The 20434-nt window shown below is 37.3% G+C and overlaps 1 pseudogene; it reads right to left on the reverse strand.

Moving 5' to 3' along the window:
* Nucleotides 1–6264: 6264 nt before the first annotated feature.
* LOC129671098 (ubiquitin-conjugating enzyme E2 C-like) lies at nt 6265–10266 on the reverse strand (annotated as a pseudogene).
* Between the last annotated feature and the right edge of the window lie 10168 nt (nt 10267–20434).

The raw sequence follows: 20434 nt of genomic DNA on the forward strand, positions 1-20434 counted from the left end.
TTTTGTATAATGAAATACCTTGTTAGAGCCAATATATTCTTCATTGATGCCTGTTGCACATGATTCATAGATCCATTCCATTCCTTGTTAATGGGAATCAATTTCGAAAACACATTAGTTGGCTGTTTCATCTAAATATTGTATAATTAGTTTTATGTATTTATTTTAACTCATTCTTTCAGTTGATCTGACTCAGAACACGTTTCTGAGTACCTTACTACCTAATTTTCTTTCGCCACCCACATGAAGACTCTACCTAGCAGGGGATAGAAACAGATGCACTACTCACAGCCAAACTTTGGACAGAGAGCAGAGCAGGGTGCCTTCTGGAGAAGGGTGATATAGAAGGACCTGGAGGATACAGGAGACCCACAGAGAGACCAACAAGGCAAAAAAAAAAAATGCTGGCCCCAGAGGGTTCTACAGAGAATGATGTATCAGTCAGAGACCATGCACAGAGAGGACCAATACCCCTTGCTCAGATATAGCCAAATCTGAGACAGCTCAAATGATAATATTTGATTCCCACAAATCACACAGTATATATGCCATCAAAAACATCCTTTTAGATTTCTCCCAGAGGTTATATTTTGTCATTTCAACAGGTTCATAAAGCAGTATTTGGGGGCATTTAGCTGTATTCTATTGCTAAGGCTTTTGAACATTCTCACTGTCTAAAGTTAGTGCATATTTTTATTTTCTTGTGGGTCATGTCCTTTAGATTTACGTGCTATGTTCTCAATATGCACTGACACATAGGTTTTGCAACAATTGCCCAGCAGTACAACAAGGCTGGCATTGTTTCTGACTGTCACCAATATCTTAGTTTTCTTATATAGTGTCTAAAAATATATTCTGACTCTAAGCGTCCACATTAGATTACTTGATTGAAGCAGTGCTTCAGTACCTACTCCTCACCTAAGTCTAATGTTGTAAAACATCTTCACACAAGAAACAAAATAGTCTAGGTACTTACGCTATGCAAAATGACTCAGGAACCGATGAATAAATAATTGTATTTCATGAATAATTAAAGAATAATGTTGGGTGCCTCAAACAATCTTTGTGTGCAAAACAATAAAATCTTTTAATGGGCCATGTGACACACAGTACAAATAGGAATAAGGTTAATGGTATCCTACTTGAAAACTTGTATTTTGCTCTCAAATTCTGCTTTTTGTTTAAAAATTCAATGTGCAGGTATGACCTCAGAACAGTGAGAATTTAGTGGTTAAGTTAGAAGACAGTGTAAAACAGCGACACTGACATTTTTATTAAAGCAAACTATTTCTGTGTTAAAAAATTGTATTCATGTACTTTTCATTATATTTAGATTTCTATAGAAATAGGTACTATCACTTTTGGTGAGTTGTACATTATGATAATTCACGAGTGGGTAAGTCACTTACCATCATGGTTAATAATAATTAATATTCACAAGAAGAGTGTCAGTAATTTTACCAAAATATAGTGACATTTATTATCATGCAACAAGAAAGTAAAGGCTAATAAAAATCCATAGCTCTGCTTTTACTGTTATAACTTGGAGCCAGTCATTTATTTGCTAAGCCTCAGGTTTTGTACTTGAAAATTTTTAATTGAACTAATCTTAACCAATTCAGAGTTTCTTTCTCATAGATTATTACAGAATATTTTAGGATGACTTATAAAGCTAAAGAGAATTTTATATCTTTGGTTCTTTAAAGATTAGGTGGCATGATTTTTTTTAAACAATGATTTTTTATGCTTACTGTTTGTAAAACATTTAAAAAATTTAAAAGCTAACAAATGAGCCAGATATGACAGTAACAATGGAACTCCCTTTAGAGACAGTGGAGCTCCAAAGAGAATTAGGTATTCTTGTTCAATTTGCCTCTGTCCATTTACATCTCCCATTCTACTATCTAAACTCTTAACAACAGTAGACAAATGTGAGTGAGCAGAATGACCAGAAAAGCAACATGTGAGACAGGTTTCATTTTACACTGTCTAATTGAAGGACTCCTATTTCCAAATGTTTTCCTTTAAACTGAAATTTTCTGGGGCTTCTTAAGGATTGTATTAGATAGCACATACAAAATCTTTACTATAAGGATATTCAGGAAAATACACATCACCGTATATTTCAGTGTTCATGGTCAAATCACAAGTCAAAATAAAATAACATTTCTCACTTCGTATAAACCTCAGATATTATTGAAGCAATCATACTTTTTCCTCATATTACATTAACAAAATACATATTTACTACTTTGTGTCATTACTGTGAAGTTTTGATATCTGCAGTTTGTTTGAATATCACATATGAGTAGTTTTTACATAATTTGATGTTTTATATTGAGTTATATTTTCATTAATTTTTACCAAATAATTCTACCTCCACACATACATAATATAGAAAATAATTTGTAAATACGGCAGGAGCTATTCACTGAAATATTCTTTAAGTTATAAAATATATAAAACTAATATTCTAGAGTAAAATGGCAAAAAGAAATAATCTTATGCACTTTTAAAATGGTGCAAATTTCACAATATGAGCAAGCTGAATATTTTTCCACTGTTCTGGGAGGACTAACGCAAAATGGCAGCTACGCAAAATGTTCTGATGAACTCCTGTCACAGACATATCATTTTTAACTAGTACTGTGTCAAATTATCACCCATAGAACTAAGCAAATAAGGTGAAAGACCACAGTACCCACTCTTAATATGACTAGTGAAAAGACACACTGAAGAAGTCAGAAAGGAGACTGTTGCCATGATCTTCCCCAAACCTCAAAGCATCCTAAATTTTAGACATATATGTCACCTTCTACACACATACAAAATAGAAAAAAAAAAAAATTAGTGGAGACAGCAAGAGTTTTTCATCCAAGAGAAAAATCATCCAGTTCTCACACCTGAAACCTGCTGGCTATTCATGCTAATTCAGGGGCGGTGAAAGCCTTCCCTGTTGGAGTGGACTCTCTTTCTAGACTTTGCATACTTCGTAAACTTTGTAAACTCTGGAGGCAGGAAAGTGGCCAGGGCCCTGTCTGAGGTGCACCAGGATCCATTCCCTTCCCACAGATTTTCCTGTCATAACAGTATTTCTAGTCTCTGTAAACTGTCAAAAAGTTGATCTCCGGATTCCTCAATAGGACCATTCCTAGATTATGCTAATTTAAGTAAAAAGTCTGAACAAAATGTGATCAATGCCTGAGCAGGAAACTCCACCAATGCCTGAGCTCCTTCAAGCTCAGGACTTGAAAACCAACCAACCCTCACCCTGGAAATCTCTGACTTAGAAAGCTCCACCCCCTAAGAAAGCGGATGTAAAGGATATGTCTGCTCCATTCCCTGCTGTTCTCTCCTAGCCACAGGGCAGCTAACTCTGGAGTTGTCTCTCCACACCCTGAACCTTCCCAATTAATTTCTTTTATCAGATTTTCTGCCTGTTGTGACTCTTATCAGAAGAAGCCAAGAAGCAATAAAGAGAAGGGAAGAAGCAAAGAAGTGTAGCTGGGTTGAGGCTCCTCAGCTCAGTTGGGGATACTCTTCCCTGAAAGCTGTAATGCCTCTGCTGTTTTGGCTTCTACTGAGACACTGTTCCACCTCAGAGCTGTAGAGTTACTGAGTTCCTGTGTCTCAGCATGCTCTACCTTTGGGACACTGTCAGGCCTAGAGATGTGTGGTTCCTGGGCTCTAGTATCTCAAGATACTCTTCCATTTGGATACCTTCTCTCCTATGAGTTTGGTGCTTTCTGAGCCTCCAGGTCTCTGGATACCCTTCTATCTGAGGAAAGAGGCCAACTATACCAATATCAAACTCCAGTGAAACCTGGTACTATTGAAATCAATTAAACTCTAGTACCAAGCCAATACCTACAGAATTAGCCTCCAGAACTATAATAGGTCATATCATTTCATTTATCTTTTCTCAGACTTAGACGGCAGGGAAGATAACTCTTCATCTCTCATGCCTTGCCACTGTGTAACATAATTATCACGGAACTATTGTTTACAGAGCTCCAGAACCTCCATGACAATGTGCTGTGTCTTGTACCCCAGTGAAACAGACTGATGTTTGGCTTATGGCCTCCATCATTATTATCTGTAGGATGACGGTTGGTGCAAACTTCAGTCTTGTGGGTCCCTTTGATTATTAGAGACAGCATGACCAACTTACCATTAAGCTAGCCAAATAACTGCCTTCACCAACACACAATCTTGTGTTGTATTGCATAGTATAAGACCTCTTTTATTTTTTTATTTTTATTTATTTACTTTTTGGCTAGAATATTGTCGTGGGGAGAAGAGTTTGCCCTGGGACAATGGTGGGCTTGTGAACCACAATACTGTATAGATTTAAGTCATCCCCTCTCTGTCTTGGCAGTAGGCATAGTTTCTGGAAAAGTTCCAGTTCTAGAACATTATAAGAAAGGCCTGCCTTCTGGAATTTGGTTTGAGCTAGTCTCACTTGTGGTTGATTCCTGGAGTACTGGCTTATGATTTTACCTCAGCAACTGGCAAAAGTGTATCATTAGTCATATCCCAGTATTATACTGGTCTTGAGAGGATATGGGTTCAAACAGTTTTGGTATAAGACAAAACCTTGGGGTTGATTTTTCTTTGTTGTCTTTCTTACCAGAGCAAATAAGAACCATACAGTCTGGCATTATACTGATAACTAACAGTAATATGGACATTGGGGCATAAACAAGTATCAGAGAGCAACTAGAGATAGACTACTCTTTGTCTCTTTGTAGTCTTCTGTTTATTCTCCGCAACACATTAACAAATGATTTGAAATAAACTTGGCTTAGACTGCCCTCTAATACTGAAACGGGGATAATATAGTCATACCAGAATCCTGATATATCTGGATCTGGGTGCCATCTAGTGCCGAAACAGTGAAGATGACTAGAGACTCAGCAAATTCCCAAAAAACTGGCGAGAATTCATGGAAAGTTAGCAACAGAAAAGCCAAATTAGGAAGACTGAAACAAATACCTCATCCTGTATGTCATAACGCAGAAAGTGTTAAGAAACTATGATCACATGTAGTACTCAAAACTATGTTTCAGGAATGGCCAATCAGCAATCAGCATAGGAGACCTTTTATACAAGTATAACTGGAAACCTGATGAGTTGAAGACAACAGAGGTGAACACTGAATAATCTAAAAACAAAAGTTAGACAATGAAGTGACAGCAGTTAAAAACCAAACAGAAATCTGAGCCACGGATGGCATTCAGCGACGGGATAGAGTGAGATAGGATCATCAGTGACAGGCAAGACGAAACAGAACTAACCAACTCCCAAACAAGCTGAAACGTAGCTGAAGAACACAAATGAAAAACAGAGTTTGAAGCTGAACTGGAAAGCTGGGGACACAATTTTTTAAAAATTGGGGTTTTGGAGATTCATGAAATTTTGAGAATGCTAAAGCATTAGAAAGCTTTTCCAAAAACATTATCTTAGGAAATTTTCTAAACCAAAGGAGGATACAAATGAATGCAAGAGCAGGGATGCGGTTTGACAGTGGAATGTCTCCCGTAGGCTCACGTATTTGAACACTTAGTTCTGGGATGGTTCTATTGTTTCAGATGGCTGAAAACCTTTAGAAAGTTTAGTCTGGGTGGCTAGGCTCAGACCTCTATTTCACAGCCACTCTCCTCTGCTTGTCACCATGCTTTCCCTGCCTGCATGAAGTGTTCCTTACCAGAGTGGATCATATCCCTCCAGAACCATGAGACTAAACTCTTTAATCTTAACTTGATTTTCTCAGAAATTTTCTTTGTTTTTCTGTTTGTGTTTTCACAGCAACTTGAAAGTAACTATGACCATGAATGGCTATAACCTAGAACCCAGCCCAGATGTAGCCCATTGCTGCTCAGTATCCAACTGGGTTCCCTAGTTAGGGGAACAGGGACTGTCTCCGACGTGCACTCAATGGCGGGCTCTTTGACACTCCTCCCCTCTTCCCCAGTGGGGAGCATCCTTGCTAGGCCACAGAGGAGGACATTGTAGCCAGTCCTGAAGAGACCTGATAAGCTAGGATCAGAAGGAAGGGGAGGAGGTCCTTCCCCATTAGTGGACTTAGAGAGGGGCAGGAAGGAGATGAGGGAGGGAGGGTGGGTTTGGAAGGGAGGGAGGGGGCTACAGCTTTGATACAAAGTAAATAAACTGTAATTCATATAAAATAATTAAAATTTAATTAAAAAAAGAGAGTAACTATGACCAGTAACTAAAGTAAACAAAAATAATAATTGAGAGACACTAGTCAAAGCAGCTAAAAAAGAAAAGGCAATTTTATGATGATTATAGAAATCAGTTTTACAAGTTTACATTTCTACCAGCAATGGAGGAGGGTTCGCCTTTTTCCACAGCCTCTCCAGGATGTATCGTCCCTTGAGTATTTGATCTCAGCCATTCTGATAGGTGTAAGGTGGAATCTCGGGGTCACTGATTTCCATTTCCCAGATGTCTAAGGATGTTGAACATTAAGTGTTTCTCTGCCATTCGATATTCTTCTACAGAGAATTCTCTGTTTAGCTCTATATTCCATTATTTAATTGGATTACTTGATTTGTTGCTTTTTTAACTTCTTGAGTTCTGTATATATTCTGGATATTAGCCCTTTGTCAGATACAGGATTGGTGAAGATCCTTTCCCAGTCTGTAGGCTGTTGTTTTGTTCTGATGACAGTACCCTTTGCTTTACAGAAGCTTTTCAGTTTCATGAGGTCCCATTTATTCATTGTTGATCTTAGAGCCTGTGCTATTGGTGTTCTGTTCAGGAAGTTGTCATTTGTGACAATGAGGTCAAGGCTTTTCCCCACTTTTTCTTCTAACAGATTTAGTGTGTTTATGAGAAAAACCATACTTCTAAATATGTATATATTAAACATTGCGTAGTAAATATATTGCAATATATATTGCATAGGTTACAATATATATATATTAATAGTTCTAAAGTGAAAGAATACTTAATTAAATACAGTAATAAGTGTAGATATTAACATCATACTCTCAGCAATGGACATATCATCCAGAAAGGAAATCGGTGAGGAAACCTCATTGTATCTGTTATGAGTGGATATAACAACCATCTATAGAGTACTTCACCTGACAACTATCAAACACGTATTTATTTGTTCACATTAACACATGAACATTTCTCCAGGACAGAAATTATATGATTTCCTCATTTGACATGGAAAGACAGTGAATAGAATTTAGCATACCCATATGACAAAAGTTCTGAACAGGTTAAACATTCAAGAAATGTATCCCACTGTTATTCAGGCCATGCACATCCAGACATATAACATTATGCTAACTAGGGGAAGGCTGAAGACTATTTAAGACCTAGAACAAGACAAGATTGAGTCTTTTCACCATTTTTACTCAATGTAGTATAGGGAGTCATGGACATAGATAACAAGTAAGAGAAAGAGATACAGGATATCTGAATTAGGGTTGTTTGCAGATGACATGATCTTACATAAAGAAAGCCTCCAAAACTCTTCTTACCTAAAACTGTGAGAAAAGAAATAATAAATTAATTCAGAAAAAAATGAAAATTCAGGTTACAATACCAAAATAAAAAGTTTAGCAGTATACCAAAATTGATTTTTTCTTTAAAATAGGAACCAAATGGTCATAACTTTAAAGTCTAAGAATAAATAAATGGAAATAAATGAAACAGATATATTCATTAAAAATGTGAATCATTTATGAAAAAAACAGAAGGAACCAAACACTAAAAAGAACATGCTATATTCATGATGGCAAAGATCAATATTGTTATATGATCCAAGTTACACAAACTATTTTTGAGTATTTGATAGAATTCCTTTTCTCAGATTTAGGATAACTCTAGAATTAAAATGGATCCACAATACCCCATATAAAAACCTAATTCAGAAGAAAGAAAAGAAAAAAAAATTATATTATTTGAAATTAACATGTGCCAAACTGTGAGAATCAAGACAGCATAGTACAGCAGAAAAAAGAGACATAAAAAGCAATATGAAATAACAATCTGACAAGTAAACTCTTACACACCCTGTGTTTTTGTTTTTTCTTTTCTTTTCAGAAAGTGGTAATAACATGAAGGAATGTTTTCAGTAAATGATGTTGGGGAAATAAGTTATCTACATGCAAAATAATGAAGCTAGATTCCTATCTGTCCCCAGTTACAGAAATCAAATGGATTTACCAAATCAAAATGAATTAAAAACTTCGATGTAGTCCTTGAGAGTGGGAATCTACTAAAAAATAACATAGAGAAATTATTTAGGACATGAGAATGTGCAATGAATTTTTCAGTTGAACTCCCAAAATAGAGGGAAAAAAGAGGAAATCTAACAAAAAGAGTTACGTTAAACTTAAAAAGCTCTGTACAGCAGAGGAAACAAAATAAATAAGAGAAAACATTTGCAATCTATGCATCTGATAAGTTGCTGATATTTGGAACATAAAAGAAACTCCCAAAATTCAACAGCCAAAAGGCAAATAGCCCCCATTAAAAATATGCAATACATTTAAATTTAATTACATTTAAATACTAAATTTCTGAAAAAACACAATATGATTGCCATGTCATTATTATGAAGGAGATGCAAATCAAAACAATGAAATGTTCACCACAACCAGTTGATAATAGCTACTGTCCAACAAAAACCAAAGTAAATGATTTCAAAGAGCAGAGAATTCTTGTATACATTTGAATAATTCTGTAAATTAAAAAATCTACTATGTACAATCATTGTAGAAGTTTCTCAAATAAATAAAAACATGACTCATATTATCTGGAATTTCCCTCATTAAGCATATGTTTAAGCATATGTAAATATAATTTAAATATTTCAAAGAAACATCTCTATATTCATGCTCACTAGAGAATATTTTATAATAAACTAAAAATATACAAACAACACAAGTCTTCATTCTGTAAATAGATATGGAAAATATGTCATACATACATAATGGGACATAAAAGAATGAGATCATATCCTTTATGACAAGGGCATACCTAGACATCTTCGTTTTGTGTGAAATTAGGCAGGAAATAAAGATAAATATTATGTGACTTCATTCACATGCATAATTTGACCCCATATGAGTAGGGGATAGAATGATAGGTGCCATAGGCTCGGAAGACTCATATAAGTGGCTGGGAGAGTAGAGACGAGAAAGGTAGAGAAAGGGTCATCAGTGTGTTCATGATCAAGAAGCCCTGAGGTTCTACTGCAAACTACAGGCAACCCGTATATGATGCACTTTTCATAATGTGAGAAGAGATACATTAAATTTTTAATCACAAGGAAAAAATACGTTTCAGTAGTGATAAATGTGTTCAACCCAAGTTAAACGTTATGCAATGAGTGTATATATTAAATATTTATGGTGGCTCATCAGTAGGAAAAACTTGCGGTTTTGTTATTAGGTAAAAGTGTAAAGACACACTTGAAATGTACTAGATTATCATTTCAACTCTGGAAGTAACCATATGAAAAAGTACATAAGAGGAAAAGATCTTCACACAGTTCCATGTCTACTGTATGGTGTGAGAAAATATCTGATCATTGTACTTATCTCTTTGAGCCACTTGAAAACTACAATTGCATCTCTCTTATGAAGGTATTCAGAGGAGGTACACACTTTCAATAATATTAAACTTTATACCGTTTTTATACAAAAAAATTAACATGTATTTATTTAATATACATTAAGGGTTCAAGCAGACTTAGTTAAAAAAAAATAATAATACCCCACCTTAGAAATCAAGAAAAGGACAGACCATCTGAGAACAAAGACGACCCGAGAGAGAAGCTGGACAGCTTGCTTTGAATAGGTTTCTTGCAGGTAGTTCTTAAATGCTGTGTTTTTTGTTGTTGTTGTTGTTGTCTTTATTGTTTTGTTTCTCAGAGCCAGCAGTATGTGTGTTCAAAGGAATCTCGGTGTTGGGTTCTCCCGGCAGGCTGGGGATAGAGAGCGAGATGGTTCTGACGTCATATAGTGCAGGCCATTAATCCTTGGGGATGTGTAGGCAGAAGTTGCCCTGGGTGTCCACGTTGGGGTGGTAGCAGGGCGTGAGGAACTTCACCGTGGGTGCGTTGTAAGGGTAGCCACTGGGGAACTCTAGGGAGAATTTATACCTCAGGTCTTCATATACTGTGCCGGAGGCTCCATGGATGGTTCCTACCCATTTGAACAGGTTGTCTGATTCAGGGAAGGCAGAAATCCCTTTGTCACCAGATGTCACGAGGGTCATCAGCTCCTTCTGTAGCCTCTCGGGGCGGCGGACCCCCTGGGCTTGGCTTCTTGCAAAGGCAGAGACACTGGCAGCAGGTGAATGCGCAGACGAAAGGGCGACTGCCCCTTCATGTTTTCTTATTATCACACTTCTGACTTTTAAAAGCAACTGCCAACTCTGCACAGCACAGGAAGTAGCAGCCATGGCTGGTCTAGGGAAAAGATGATACAGTTATTTAGTCAGAGCACTCACTACCATTTGCGCATTGTAGTAGGGTGTGTCCTGTGTGTAGTGTGGATTTTTTTTCCTATTAATTATGTACCGTATCATTTTTGTTAGTTGGCTCATCTTTATGGCTGATTCCCTTCAGCTTTTACACACGTAGAAAGTTTTGCCAGTTTCAATTTTTTTTTTGAGATTTAGTTATAAATATTTTAAAACTACTCAGTATAAAGTAATATTATAAAACTGATTCGTAGTAGACGTGGCTCTACACTAACCTTTAGAAAATTAACCATCATTTTAATTTTTCAACTGACACTATCTTCTTAGGCAGCTCGCTCACTCAGCATTTCTAAGTATTATGGTTTTTAACATGAATGGGACAAGTTCAAATAGATACACTTTGTAGACATTACACAAACTTCAACATTTTAGAAATGGATCACTGAAGAGTTTTAGAATACTTCAAGTAACAGATCATATCCAGGCTAGGATTGTGATAGGATACCTGTTAAGTTTATTCTGCTGCACACACATATATGTATATATTTCTAATTTTCTAGTATCATTTGAGACAGTGAATGTGTATGTCTTTTTTTAAAAGTTTTTGAGATTATAATATGAGTACAGAATGTTCTCTTCTTTTGAAAAGATGGCAGGGATTTAATTAAACTCAGGCAGGTGGAGTACATGGCAGGAGACAATCAAATGCAGTGCTGAAATCAATAAATTAGAAACAGAGAAAACAATGGGAAGAGTCTACGAAATGAGGAGTTGGCCATAGAGAATGGCAATATTAGGATATGTGGCTTTGTTCCAGGAAGTGTGTCGCTGTGTAGGTAGGCTCCGAAGTCTCCCATTCTCAATCTCTCAGTGTGGAATCATCGTCTCCTTCTGGCTGCCTGCAGAGTCCTTGAGAAAATCAACTGGATATTAAACAAAACAAAACACAACTTGTCAAGGCAACCAAAAGGCAGAGAGAGAATATCCAAATTAACAAAACCCATTTTCAGAAATGAAAAGGGGATATAACAACAGACACCAAGAAAATCCTGAGAATTTTAGGTCTTACTTCAAAAACCTGGACTCCAGAAGATTTGAAAATCTGAAGAAATGGACAATTTTCTCAATAGATGCCAGTTACCATAATTAAATCAAGATCAGATAAACAGTCTGTCTTAGGATTCCCAGTGCTATGAAGAGATATCATGACTGTGGCAAGTCTTTTAAAGGAAAACATTTAACTGGGGCTGCATTACAGTTTCAGAGGTTCAGTCCACTATCGTCATGGCCAGAAGCATGGTAGCATGCAGAAAGACATGGTGCTGAAGGAGCCAAGAGTTCTATATCTTGAGTCAAAGGCAGCCATTAGGAGAATGTCTTCTTCAGGCCGCCAGTAGGAGACTGATTCCACACTGGGCTGAGCTTCAGAATAGGAGACTTCAAAGCCTACCTACACAGTGACACACTTCCTCGAAAAAGGCCACACATCTTAATATTGCCACTCTCTAAGGCTAGGTATTCACACACATGAACCTGTGGGGACCAAACCTATCCGAACCACCACATCCCAGCCCATGGCCCTCATAGGCTTATGGACCTAACATAAGGCAGAAATGCATCCAGACCAACTTCAAAAGTCCCCACAGTCTATCACAGTCTCAAAAATATTTAAAAGTTCAAAGTCTCTTCTGAGATTCATCCAATTTCTTAACTGTAATCCCCTATATATCAAAATGCAACTCAGTCTCCAAATGGGCTACCTAGTAAGGGGAACAGGGGCTGTCTCTGACATGAACTCAGTGGCTGGCTCTTTGATCACCTCCCCCTGAGGCCGGGTATGTGTGTGTGCAGCTTTACCAGGCCACAGAGGAAGACTATGAAAGACAGTCCTGATGAGACCTGATAGGCTAGGGTAAAATAGAACAGGAGGAGGTCCTCCCCTATCAGTGGACTGGGGAAGGGGCATGGGAGGAGATGAGGGAGCCAGGGAGGAAGGGCTTGGGAGGGAACGAGGGTGGGGGCTACAGCTGGGATACAAAGTGAATAAATTGTGATAAATAAAAAAATTATATTAAAAATCAAAATAAAAAGCAGATCACGTACCCAACATCACAGGATATATATTGTTATTCCAAAATGTCATAGTGATGAAATGCTGAACCAAAGCAAGACCAAAAATCATCTGGGCAAATTCCAAACTCTGTATCCCATGTCTGATGCCCAACTTCTTTCAGCTTTGTTGATTGCAACACAATGATTTCTCTTGGGCTGGTACTACTCCCTGTTAGAATTTTTCTCAGCAGGTATCCCAGGGCCCTGTCATCTCTAATATCTGGGGTCTCCAAGGCAACTTCAGCTTTGATAGTTCTTGTTCCAAAGTCTGGGATCCACACATGATATTACAGAGTCCTCCAAAGGTCTTTGGTTACTTCTCCAGCTCTGTCCTCTGTAGCAGTCTAGGCTCTGGCTGACTCCACTCCACTTCTGCTGCTGTTCTTGGTGGCTATCCCATGGTACTGACACTTCCGGTATTCTGGGGTCTTCTGCTGCAACTAGGCTTCACTTTCACTAATAGCCTCTCATAGGCTCTCTTCATGGTCAGACCTCAACTTCTGTGTATGACCCCTTCATTCATTTTCTGTCAGATGTGGGGTGTGTGAAGAACTTTTCCCACTCTGTAGGAGGCCATCTTGTCCTATTGATGATGTCCTTTGTCTTACAGAAGCTTTTCTGTTTAATGAGGTCCCATTTATTAATTTTTGATCTTAGTGCCTGTGTGATTAGTATTCAGTTGAGGAAGTTGTCTCCTCTGCCAGGGCGATCAAGGCTCTTCCCAACATTCTATCAGATTCAGTGTATATCATCTGCAAATAGTAATATTTTGACATCTTCCTTTCCTATTTGTATCCCCTTGATCTCCTTTAGTTTTTTTTTTTTTGTTTGTTTGTTTTTTAGCTAGAACTTCAAGTACTATAGTGAATGCATATGGAAAGAATTGTCTTGTTCCTGATTTAAGTTGAATTGCTTTGAGTTTCTCCCCATTTAATTTGACGTTGGCTATTTTCTTGCTGTGTATTGCTTTTATTATGTTCATGTATGTTCCTTGTATCCCTGCTCTCTCCAAGACTTTTATGAAATGTGTTGAATTTTGCCAAAGACTTTTTCAGCATCTAATGAAATGAATGTTGTTGTTTTTTCAGTTTGTTTATATGGTACATTACACAGGCTTTATTATGTTGAACCATTCCTGCATTTCTGTCTACTTGATCATGGTGAATGATCTTTCTGCTGTATTCTGGATTCCATTCATAAGTATTTAATTAAATATTTTTTTCATCAATGTTCATGAGGAAAATTAATCTGAAATTCTCTTTTTTATTGAGTCTTTTTGTGGTTTGGATATTATCTTGACTGTGGTCTCAAAATAAATTTGGCAATGTTCCTTCTGTTTCTATACTGTTGAATAGTCTGAAGAGTATTGGTGTTAACTCTTCTTTGAAATTCTGCTAGAAATATATACTAAAACCTGTGGTCTTAGGCTTTTTTGGTTGGGAGACTTTTAATAAATGCTTCTATTTCTTTGGGGGTTATGGGGACACTGAAATTCTTTACATGATATTGATTTAACTTTGGTAAGTGGTATCTATAAAGTAATTGTCGTTTTCTTTTAGATTTTTCCAATTTTGTGGAGTATAGACTTTTAAAGTAAGACCTAATGAGTCTTAGGGTTTCCTCAGTGTCTGTTGTTATGTTCTCCTTTTCATTTTTCATTTTATTAATTTGTATAATTTCTCTTTGCCTTTAGTTTGGGTAAACTCTCTTATTGATTTTCTCAAAGAACTAACAGTTAGATTGGTTCTTTATATGGTTCTCTTTGTTTCTATTTTTATTGATTTCACTCTGAGTTTGATTATTTCTTATGTTCTACTTCCCTTGGATATGTCTGATTGCTTTTGTTCTAGAGATTTCAGGTGTGATGTTAAGTCACTAATATAAGATCTCACCATTTTTTTTTTTTAATTAAGGTACTTAGTGCTACAAACTTTTCTCTCAACTTTGTTTTGTGTCCCATAAGTTTGGGTATGTTGTGCATTCAATTTCATTGAATTCTAAAAAGCCTTTAACTTTTTTTCCTTATTTCTACCTTGAACCAGTAGTCATTCTTTAGAAAGTTGTTCAGTTTCCATGAATTTACAGGCTTTTTGTTCCTTCTGTTGTTGTTGAAGTCCAGGTTTAATCCATGGTGGTCTGATAAAGTATAGGAGATTGTTTGAATTTTCTTGTATCTACCAAGACTTGTTTTGCAACTGACTATATGGTCAATTTTGGAGAAAGTTTCATGAGGTCCTGAGATGAAGGTATATTATTTTGTATTTGGGTAAAATATTCTGTAGATACCTGTTAGGTCCATTTGAGTAATAATATCTGTTAGTTCCATCATTCCTCTCTTTAGTTTCTGTCTGCATGTCCTGTCTATTGATGAGAGTGAGATGTTGAAGTCTCCTGCTATTAATGTGTGTGTGTGTGTGGGGGGGTTAATGTGTGATTTAAACTTTATTAATGTTTCTTTTATTAATGTTGGTCCCTTGTTTTTGGAGCACAGGTCATCTTTGTATGCTTTTTCTTTGATGAGTATGAAATGTCTTTCACCATTTTTTTCATATTAATTTTGGTTAGAAGTCTATATTGCTTGATATTCGATTGAGTTTCTTTGGATTTATTTACTTGAAAAACCTTTTCCAGCCCTTTACTAGAATATCTATATTTGAGATAATCTCTGTATTTCATTTTGAGGTGAGTTTCTTGTATGTAGCACAATGACAGATCCTCTTTTCACATCCATTATGTTAGTCTGTTATTGGAGAATGGAGTCCATTTATATTGAGAACTATGAACAATCATTATTGTTAATTTCTGTTATTGGTAGATTGTGTGTGTGTTTGTGTGTGTGTGTGTGTTTCCTTCTTTTGGTTTTGTTTGTGTGAAATTATTTCCTGTGTTTTCTTTGGGTAGTTAACATCTTTGTGTTATAATTTTTCTTCTAGTCTCTTTGTAAGGCTGGAGTTGTACACAGATACTGTTTAAATTTGGCTTTGTCCTGGAATATCTTTGTTTTCTTTCTTTATGGTGATTGAAAGTTTCGGTGGATATAGTAGTTGGCACTAGCATCTGTCCAGGCTCTTGTGGCTCTTAAAGTCTCTCTGCGAAGTCAGGTGTAATTCTGATAGATCTGCCTAAATATGTTACTTGGCCTTTTTACCTTGCAGCTTTTAATATTCCTTTTGTTGTTGTTGTTCTGTACATTTAGTGTTTTGATTATTATGTAGTGGGGGGATTTTCTTTTCTGGTCCATTCTATTTGGTGTTCTGTAAGTTGCTTTCAAATTTATGGACAGCTCTTTATTTAAATTTGGGAAAATATCTTTTATGATATTTTTGAAAATATTTTCTGGGCCTTTGAGCTGGCAATCTTCTATTCCTCTTATTCTTAGGTTTGGTCTTTTCATAGTGTCCCAGATTTCCTCGATATTTTCGGTTGTCAGAAACTTTTTGGATTTAGCATTTCCTTTTGCCTGCATCTCCTATGCCTGGGATTCTCTCTTCCTTCTTCTATATTCTGTTGGTGATGATGGGGTCTATTTTTCCAGTTCACCTACCTAGATTTTCTGTCTCCAGAATTCCCTCAGTTTATGTTTTATTTATTGCTTCTATTTCCAATTTCAGGTCTTCAATAGTTGTATTCATTTTCTTCTCTTGTTTCTTTGTATCTTTTTTCTTTCATTTTTTTACCTGTTTCTTTATATTTTTCTTGATTCATTTCTTCTTTGAGGGCCTCTATTATCTTCATAAGATTGGATTTAATGTCATTCTCCTATGCTTCAGCTGTCTTGGACTATCTAGGGTTTGTTGTATTAGTACGGGGTTACGATGCTGCCATATTTCCAAACTGTTGTTGATTGCATTCTTAGACAGGCCTCTAGTCATCTACCTTTGAGGCTGTTATAGGCTCAGGTGCTGATTTCTGAATTTATCTTTGCTAGATGGATGTTTCATGGATGTTTTCCCCGCCAAGCTTCTGTTTCCTCTCTAATCTTCTGGCCTGAAAGGCTTGGAGCTATGGTGACCAGCAAGAATTCAGGTCCAGTAAATATCTTTGCTGGGGGGGGGGGGGTTTGTGGCCTTCATGACCTCTAGGTTTTTTGGTACCAATCTTGCCTCTAGGGTTCCAAATAACTAAGTGTGTGGCTTCTGAGGTTCTGGATATCTGCTCGGTCTCTGGGCTTCTCTGTGGCCTCCAGTAAAGCTCAAGTCTTCTTCAGAAATTGTGGGCCAGAATATGGCACCCAGGAGAGAGGTCTTGTTGGGGATGTTGGGTGGGTTGTATCTTACCTAGGGTCCTTAGTGCCAGTATGGTCTCTGGTAAAGCAGCCAATGCTGTGGTCTGGAATATGGAGCCTAGGGAAAGGGGTGCAGTTTGGGGTTATTACAGCATATTTTAATAGCTTTTTTTTTTTTTTTTTTACGTGGGGTAAGAGAAGCAATAGGAAAACATGCGGATATTTCATGAAATCACACAAGGAAGTAAAAAAGCAGAATGGATTTTCAGTCTTGTATTTTCAAACAACCATTAAAAATGAACCCGGAAACTGTGAGAAATAAGGATGTGAAAAAAAAAAATACAATCCGAGATTAAATTTAGATCCGAGATGAAATTTCTACTCTATTTGTACGTGTCTGTTTTTTCCTTGTTGTTTGTTTGTTTGTTTTTTAACTGAGATAAGATTTCTATTTGTACCAAGAGATTTATCACTTAGTTTGTCCTTCTTTTTCCAACTTCTATACTAAAGTTTGTCCTATTATTTTCTTTCAATAATAATTGAAAAGATAAATTATCTCATATTCCAATAATTGATATCATGATAATTAATATTATGTGTCAACTTGGTTAAGTTATTTCACCAACCATTCTTCCAAAAGTCAGTGTAGGAAAAGCTTCCAGACTAAATAAACCATAAACCAGTAGACTCTGAACAAAATATCCCGTATGATCTCATCCAATCAGTTTGAGAGCTTTAAGGCCATAGCTTCACAGCCAAAACTTTAAGAGTGGGGTCCCATGACATAGGGGCTTTTTCTAGGATTGCTTCTACTTTGCTCTATGGGAATTCACTTTTCAGGGTCTCATGTCTGTAAACTTTGGGTTGCCACATTCCCCATTTGCATAAGGTAATTTCTTAATGCCCTACCCCAGTAATTTCATACATTTGTATTAATTCCATTTTCTGGAGAGTTTTGCAAGTTATATACAAAAATCTCATTGACAAAAAAACTATTTGTACCACAGGTTCAGAACGGTACTTCAAGAGAATTCACTTCGGCAAGCTAGAGTGTTCTATAGGAAGAAGTATTTCTTTGGTGCTGCCCAATCCAAATCCCTGAGGATGGGTCTTGAGAGCTGTCAGGCTCAGCAGAGTTCATCATAATTTTCCTAATGAGGCCACAGTGAAGCATAACCTTGAAAGCAGTTAGGGGTCAGTCATTTAGATATTTATGAACCAAAGTTTTACATCTTGAACTTTGAAGTAAAATAGAGAATTATTAAGGAATGTAGAGGAACCTCAGTGTAACCAAATCCATCCCACAATCACTGAGACATTACTGGAAGGACCCAAGAAGAATGAATTGCAATAAATTAAAATAACGTCAAAATAAGTTAAAGTATCAGGCAATGAAGAGTAGATTAGAGATATAATACATCCTTCTACAGGTGCTTGCCCTCAACTCCAGGCACCTTCCCGAATCCTCTGATCTAGTTCAGGTACCATGTCCAGTTCCATGTGTAGTATGACCACCACCTGCTTGCACTGAAACCACTCTCTAGGATTCTTCCAGGAAATGCCCTGACTACCCCAACCCAGAGACCTCACCCAAACAGCACCTATCTCTGACTAGCCAGCCTCTGGAAATTCTTCCTCAGAATTTAGCCTGGTGAGTCTGCCTGGCCAACTCAATAGCACACTTTTCCTAACCCTCAGATCTGCTTCTACACTCCAGGCTTGTAACATTATGCAGATTTGCACATCAGCACTCTTCCCTCAATCTGCCTGACTTCATTCCAGTTAAGCCATTTCCATCTCTAGGTCCAACCAACCAACACATTCTCGCTTCTGCCCCAAACTACACTTATTGTTTCAGTCACGGTATAGAAGGTCCTCATGCTAACAACACTAGAGAAACAAGTAAAATGTTATGCAAGCAGTATTTTTTCTTCAACCAGAAGTCTAGGAGCAGATGTCATTTTGTGGATCCTTGTTATTCTGTACAGTCAGGCTTCACCCAAGTCTCCTAGACTTCTGAGCATTGTTTCTCAGCCAACAAAACCCATTCTTGTGGAAGAGGTCACGGGTACTTTGCAAAAACTGTACTTTGTAGTCATGCCTTCAGCTTTATTGTGTTAATTGTCACGAAAAAATTTTCATTCGAAGTTGTACTATGCTTAAATATGTCAAAAAAAAAAAAAGGCTCATGTTCAGACTCCCGATCTCGTTCTTGCTTTTTATGGATAATTTCCCTGCCGGCAGTCATGTTTCCTGAGACCCTGAAACAGAACCGACAAGAGTAGTACACATGCCAATATCTTATCATAAAAATACAAACAAGATGAAAGACGAAGCCAGCATATTTCCTCTAAAACTTATCATTTAGAAATCTTCGTGAAGCTGGAGATATGGCTCAGGGGTGAAGAGCACTGGTTGCTCTTCCAGAGGTCCTGAGTTCAATTCCCAGCAACCACTTGGTGGCTTACAAACATCTATGGTGAGATCTGGTGCCCTTTTCTGGCCTGCAGGCACACATGCAGGCAGAAAATTATAAATAGTGAATAAATAATACAAAAAAATTCTTTTTGAATGATAATTACCCAGATGTACCTTAGACACATCAATGCCACCATTAAATTTAAGGAGATTATTTATTTTTAATCAATTAATTTATTATTTATTACAATTTATTCACTTTGTATCTCAGCTGTAGCCCACCCCCATCCCTGGTCTCTTCCCAGTCCCACCCACCCTTCCTATTCTCCTCCTATGCCCACCCCCTAGTCCACCGATCCTTCTATCTGATCCTAGCCTATCAGGTCTCATCAGGGTTGGCTCCATCATCTTCCTCTGTGACCTGGCAAGGTTGCTACTCCCTCAGGGGGAGGTGATCAAAGAGTCCGCCACTGAGTTCATGTCAGAGATATGACATGCCCCCTTACTAGGAAACTCACTTGGAAACTGAGTAGCTTATGGGCTTCTTCTGAGCAGGGGATCTATGTCCTCTCCATTTATGGTCCTTGGATGGAGTAGCAGTCTCTGCAGGAGACCCTGGGCCCAGGTTTTTTGGCTCTGTTGGTCTCCATGTGGAGCACCTATCCTCTCCAGGTCTTTCTATCTCCGTCTTATTCCATAAGGATCCCTGCACTTTGCCTAAAGTTTTTTGTGAGTCTCAGCATCTCCTTTCATACCCTGATCTTTCAGAGGTCCTTGTGGGAGGCTTCTGTCCTATTCCCTGTCTTCTCCTACTTCCGATGTCTATACTACTCTTGGGCATATATCCAAAAGATGATCAACCATACAACAAGGACATTTGATCAGCCATGTTCAAAGCAACTTTGTAATAGCCAGAAACTAGAAATAACCCAGATGTCCCTCAACTGAGGAATTGATACAGAAATTGTGGTACTTTTACACAATGGAATACTACTCATCATTTAAAAACAAGGAAATCATGACATTTGCAGGCAAATGGATGGAACTTGAAAAGATCATCCTGAGTGAGGTAACCCAGAAGCAAAAAGACACATATGGTATATACTCAAGTATAAGTGGATATTAGCCATATAATATAATATAGGATAAACATACTAAAATGTATAGTACTTAAGAAGCTAAACAACAAGGAGGACCCTAAGGAAG

This window comes from Psammomys obesus, unplaced genomic scaffold (assembly GCF_907164565.1).
Source record: "Psammomys obesus unplaced genomic scaffold, mPsaObe1.curated_primary_1811, whole genome shotgun sequence".
Lineage (NCBI taxonomy): Eukaryota > Metazoa > Chordata > Mammalia > Rodentia > Muridae > Psammomys > Psammomys obesus.